The 6,117-nt window shown below is 44.3% G+C and overlaps 1 pseudogene; it reads right to left on the bottom strand.

Moving 5' to 3' along the window:
- Positions 1–4,646: 4,646 nt before the first annotated feature.
- On the bottom strand, positions 4,647–4,928 carry LOC115900834 (annotated as a pseudogene).
- Positions 4,929–6,117: the final 1,189 nt, after the last annotated feature.

Consider the following 6,117-nt stretch of genomic DNA (forward strand, 5'->3'; position numbering starts at 1 on the left):
CAGCCTGGGTGACAGAGCAAGACTCCATCTCAAAAAAAAAGAACAGTCTTAACACCACTATTAGATGTTGGGTGGATCAACAGGAGCCCTTGCTGATCACCTGACACTGAAGGGCTCTAAACAAATCTGTTTTATTTCTCCTAAATTGAAGGAACTTAAAAAGCTGAAATGCAAAGATGACACTGAGAAACCTGATCTTGAATCACTAAGGCAACAGCCTGACAAATTAATCAGGATGACCAACCAAGCTGGGACCAAGGCTATATGCATGTGTATGAGTTAAGACCAGGGTGGAAAAGAAACATTTCTAGGACTCCTTGACATGGAGCCCAATGCACTGTGATTCCAAAATCTATTGGTGACACCCTAATAGGGACTACAGTTAGATTGGGAAGATATGGGGATGCAGTGGTTGATTGTTATTAAGGTGAAAGTAAATGAAAACTAGAAGGTCTGAACGGACCTTATGTGAAGTGGTTGCACCTCCTTGCCTGAATACATAATGGGGAAGGGTATTATGTCTGACTGAGGAACACTTCCCCTACCTAGTATTTTAAAACTAAAGGCATGTAAGTTTGTCCTTCAATCAATGTTATTAGACAGGCCAAACAGGAACTTATAGAATTGCTGAAGCCCACATAGGTTGTTAATTTTTTTTTTTTTTTGAGATGGAGTCTTGCTTTGTCACCCGGGTTGGAGTGCAGTGGCACGATCTCAGTTCACTGCAACCTCTGCCTCCCGGGTTCAAGCAATTCTTGTGCCTCAGTCTCCCAAGTAGCTGGGATTACAGACGTGCGCCACCATGCCTGGCTAATTTTTTTTAGTAGAGACGGGGTTTCACCATGTTGGCCAGGCTGGTCTTGAACTCCTGACCTCAGGTGATCCACCCGTTTTGGCCTCTCAAAGTGCTGGGTTTACAGGCGTGAGCCATCACACCTGGCCAACATAGGTTGTTAATTTGAAACTGTATAGAATACCTGGTAGATACAAGAGATTACCACTTTATTAATAACATATTAGAAGCTAGAGTGCTGGTACCAACAAATCCTCTATACAATAGCCCTGTTAGATCTGTGCCAAAGGGAGAGACTAACAGTAGATTGTCGAGGCTTAAATGAAGTAGTACCACCGAATTAAAGGACACCAGTACTCTGACTGATTTTGCAAATGCCTTTTTCATTATCCCAATCTTGGGAAAGAGACAACCAGTTTGCCTTCATGCGAAGAAGATCCCAATTTATAGCTACTGTATTCTCACAGGTTATTTGAATTCACTAGCTTACTATTACAATTTGATTAGGAAAGCGTGGACCTGAGGCTGGTCCTAAGTGTAACAATATACTACATTGATAATAATGATAACATCAGAACCTGACGAACAAATTAGGACTGATTTCCAGCAGGGAAGGCCCACACAGAGGGGCAGCATAGCATGTAGACTCTATCCGATGGCCACTGGTAGCCCTAGGAGCCTACAAAAGAACCCTGGCAGTGGATAGACACACTTACCCTGGATTGGGCTTTTGCATACCTATGGTAGATGTAAAGGTTCAAAATACTATAAAACACCTTGAATAGAAACGTGCCAATTGGCATTACTGTGTTATATTTCTTCAGACCAAGGGAAACACTTTACACCCCACAGTGTCCAACAATGTCCAAAGAGTTCTCACATCATTTGGACATACCATGTTGCATATCATCCTCAAAGCAGTAGACAATTAGGAGAGCAAGAGAGTTGTTGGCTAAAGTAAGGGAAAGTAAAGTATGGCCTGGCTCGCACTCCTTCATGAGGGTGTGCTTACTCTCAAGATGGGGAAAGCCAAAGATAGTCTCCACTAGATAGATTCCTCTACTGTCCTGGGCGATTAGAAGGAGAGGGTGTGTGGCAGAATGCTGGCACAGTTACACAGATCTTCTCCAAATAACCTCAACTTTCTTTTTTCCTACCTGATGCAGTGGCCCTGGGACCATGATTGTAACACCAAGTGACAGAAGCAGGAATGATCCCTAAACAAGAAACTGAAACTTTACCGTTCAATCTTTTTCAAAATGTTATTTATTTATTTTTAGAGATGGGGTCTTGATATGTTGTCCAGGCTGGATTTGACCTCCTGGGCTCATGGATTCTCCCACCTCAGCCTCCCAAGTAACTGGGACTACAGACATATACCACCATACCTGGCTAATGAAGTAACAGTGAAAAAGACTGGTTTGAGGGAGAATTTAGCTAACCATCAGCTAATTTCTACGCTCAATAGTTCTGTACAACTTTATCATGTGGCATATAACAGTAGATTCAAGGAGGGAAATGAGTAATCAAATTAATACAAAAATATGAGAATGCATGTAATGCCTTTATCAGATAGGTTAGTTGTTTCTTTAAATCCCACTGCTACTCCATACAGGCTCCTTGAAATGATAGCCATCTGCATCCTGATACTATTGCTGTTTCTGTCATATAAATGTCATATTGAATGCAGATGCTCAGACAGTTTTGCTACAAGAGAGCCTAAGCCAAGGCCTGGGTGTGTGGACAGGTAACTCAGTACACCTGGACTGCTCAAATCCTGCACGTTCCAAAGAAAGAACTGGCCCTTAACTGGCTCCTGGGAGATAACCTCTGAGCCCTTAAATATCCTACCTGATAAGAGCATTTTTGTATACATCTGTGACCTAAAAAGATTTAGTTCCACTGTTCTAAAATCAAAGACTAGAATCCCTGGTATAATCATAGATGTGACCTTACAAAAAAATTTGTGCCTCCCAAATGTAAAGAATTAGAAAAATTCTTGTTCATTCATGTGCCTTAAAAGGCTCCAGGACTTCTCTGAGCCAAGGTTTGCTCTTCAGAAAGTGGAGTTATAGCGCCTCACCTGGAATCTTGAACCCCAAATTATGATCTCTCCACGGTAGTCAACGGGGTTTCATAAATCATTCCTTAATCCGAGGCTTCTCAAATCTGTTGTGTTCCCTAAGCAACCGAATAAATACCTACTCTACTCAGGGTCTGACGCAAAAGCAGAAGTCCCACAAAATAAGTTCCCTTAAAATATTTCTTCCTGTATTTAAAAGTCACACTGATTTGGTATACTATACAGTAATAAATTTATATTTTATACAGAAATCCTGTTTTATAATATTTATCAGATCAATTATTTAGCCTTTTCTTTTCCAGATTTTCGAGTAAACTGACGTCCTGGAAGAAGCACCCTTATTTTCACCATTTTACAGTCGAAGAAGGGAAGGTAAGAGGCAGTGAATCCGAGACTCTCACTCAGGTGACGATCCCTTGCGGGCACTCACTCTCGCTCGCACTACAATCAGATCCTCCATGTGGCTTTCACATACTCTGTCACACTCGCAGCCAGAATCCCCTCGGATGGACTCTTGCAAACCTCCAGCCCCATCCCGGGATCCGTCGCGTCCTCTACAGCCACCAGGCGGGCCAGCGTCCAGGACGCCCAAGCACAACCTCCCCACTCTAAACCGTTAGGAATCAGTGGCTGAACTCACCGCGTCACAAAAGCATAAATTGTGACCTGATGAGTCTGTGCACTCGGAAACCAAGAGAACGCTCCCACGTCTCCGGGCGCAGCTTGTGCCAGCAACTAGGTCAGGGGGACAGCTAAGAAGATTCAAGAAACCTCCCCGCAACCGGTTCCGCCACGTTTCTGGGCTCGTAGCCCGGAATACATTTCCCAGAGGCGTTCGCGGCCGACGTGCTTCGCGCAGGAACGCAGCCGCCTCCCGTTCGGAGGACGCAGTATGAGAGCTGCTCAAAGCGCGGTGCTCATCCCTGGGAGGCTCAGGGCTGCACCAGGTGCGTAGTTCCAAAGTCAATGCTGTCAGGGGCTGAGCATGCGAACAGGGCAGTGGGAAGACCGTGTGTGACGGTGGCTTTTAAGTACACCCCGAACGTCTGTCTCTTTTAACTGGAGTATTTAATTTATTTACATTTAATATAGCCACTGGTAGATTTAACGCTTCCATTTTATTACGTTTATTTATTTATTTATTTTTATTGCTAAATACACAGGCTTTTATTTTCTTCGTATTCAATCTTTTTGTACATTTAAAGATGAAGAGGCAGAGTGCGATGGCTCACGCCTGTAATCCTAGCACTTTGGGAGACGTAGGCGGGTGGATTGCCTGAGCTCAGGAGTTCGGGACCAGCCTGGGCAACACGGTGAAACCCCGTCTCTACTAAAATACAAAAAATTAGCTGGGCGTGGTGGCGTGTGCCTGTAGTCCCAGCTACTCGGGAGGCTGAGGCAGGATAATCGCTTGAACCCGGGAGGCAGAGGTTGCGGTGAGCCGAGATCGCACCACTGCACTCTCCTGGGCGACAGAATGAGACTGTCTCAAAACCACCACCACCACAACAACAAAACTATATTAATACTTTAATAAACTATACTAAAAAGATCATGAGACAAACGTGCATTTGTGGAACTGCACGTCAGTCAGGCCAGTTCCCTGCAGAGGGAATTCCCAGCATGACCTCATTCATCTGTGAGGACACAGAGCAGTCCTTGTTTAGACAGACACTTTCATCTACTGCTCCAGCATGGTCAGTACTCCACTTCTTGATGGTTTCCTTCTGCTATGAATGCGCACGTCCAGTTGCTTCTTAGAGCAGACATTTACCTTCCTCATCCACCAGCCATTGGAGGACTGGGGCCACTCGGATGATTGATTGGACCCATGCTTCCGGAGGGTTTCCCAGTGGCCCTCTTCCGTTACCATCATATCTGGAATCACATGAGTTTCCATAGCTGCTTTTTTTTCAAATCTTGCTGAAGCAGAGTTTTGAAAAACAAAACCACAAACTCAGCTATTCCCCAGAAGAAATCTGTTATCAAAGATAATCTCCATGGAAACTGACTCCAGCTGTCCAACACTTGTGCATTTGAGATGTAAACCATCTTGCCCTCCCTTCCCTGCTTCGGGGACTTATTTATCACTTTTTAAAAACGGGGTCTCCCTATGTTGCCCAGGCTGGCCTTGAACTCCTGGGTTCAAACGATCCTCCCACCTATGCCTCCCAAAGTGCTGGGATTACAGGCGTGAGCTCCTGGCATTTTAATTTGTTTTCTTTTTGTTGCATGTTTCCATTTTCTCTCCTTTCTTTATGTTGGGTTGATGTATTACTATTCCAATTTTCTCAATAGTTTGTAGGTTCTTTTAGTCATTACTCCAGGAATTTTAGTAAGTCCAAATTTATCAATACTCTGACTCTCCTTACAGAATGCATTCAATTTCATATGCTTTCTTAGTTTTAAAATACAAGATATCAGTTACATATTTGTTTTGTTTAAAAAACCTCTCTGGGCTGGGCGTGGTGGCTCATGCCTGTAATCTCAGCACTTTGGGAGGCCAAGATGGGCGGATCACGAGGTCAGGAGGTGGAGACCATCCTGGCCAACATGGTGAAACCCTGTCTCTACTAAAAATACAAAAATTAGCTGGGTGTGGTGGCACATGCCTCCACTGCATTCCAGCCTGGCGACAGAGCGAGGCTCCGTCTCAAAAAACAAACACCTCTCTGATGTTATACTATTATTTTGTCAGTATTCATTTACATTTACTCAGAACATTGACATAAGTATAAGTGGTGTTCAAATAAACAGAATGTTTAGGTTTCGTCAAAGATAAATAAAGTGGGGCCGGGCACAGAGGCTCATGCCTGTAATCCAGTGCTTTGGGAGCTTAAGGCAGCTGGATTGCTTGAGGCCAGAAATTTAAAAGCAGCCTGGGCAAAATAGTGAGACCCCCCCAAGCCTACAAAAAAATTTTTTTTTTTAATTAGCTGGGCCTGGTGGTCTACACCTGTAATCCCGGCTACTCAGGAGGCTGAGCAGGAGAATGACTTGAACCTGGGAGGCGGAGGTTGCAAAGAGCCAAGATTGCGTCACTGCACTCCAGCCTGGGTGACAAGAGTGAGACTCCGTCTCAAAGAAAAAACAGTTCAGGCGTGGTGTCTCACACCTGTAATCCCAGCACTTTGGGAGGCCAAGGTGGGTGGATTACCTGAGGTTATGAGTTCAAACCTGGCCAACATAGTGAAACCCTATCTCTACTAAAAATACAAAAATTAGCCAGGTGTGGTGGCGA

The sequence above is a fragment of the Rhinopithecus roxellana genome, chromosome 12, assembly GCF_007565055.1.
Source record: "Rhinopithecus roxellana isolate Shanxi Qingling chromosome 12, ASM756505v1, whole genome shotgun sequence".
Taxonomy (NCBI): domain Eukaryota; kingdom Metazoa; phylum Chordata; class Mammalia; order Primates; family Cercopithecidae; genus Rhinopithecus; species Rhinopithecus roxellana.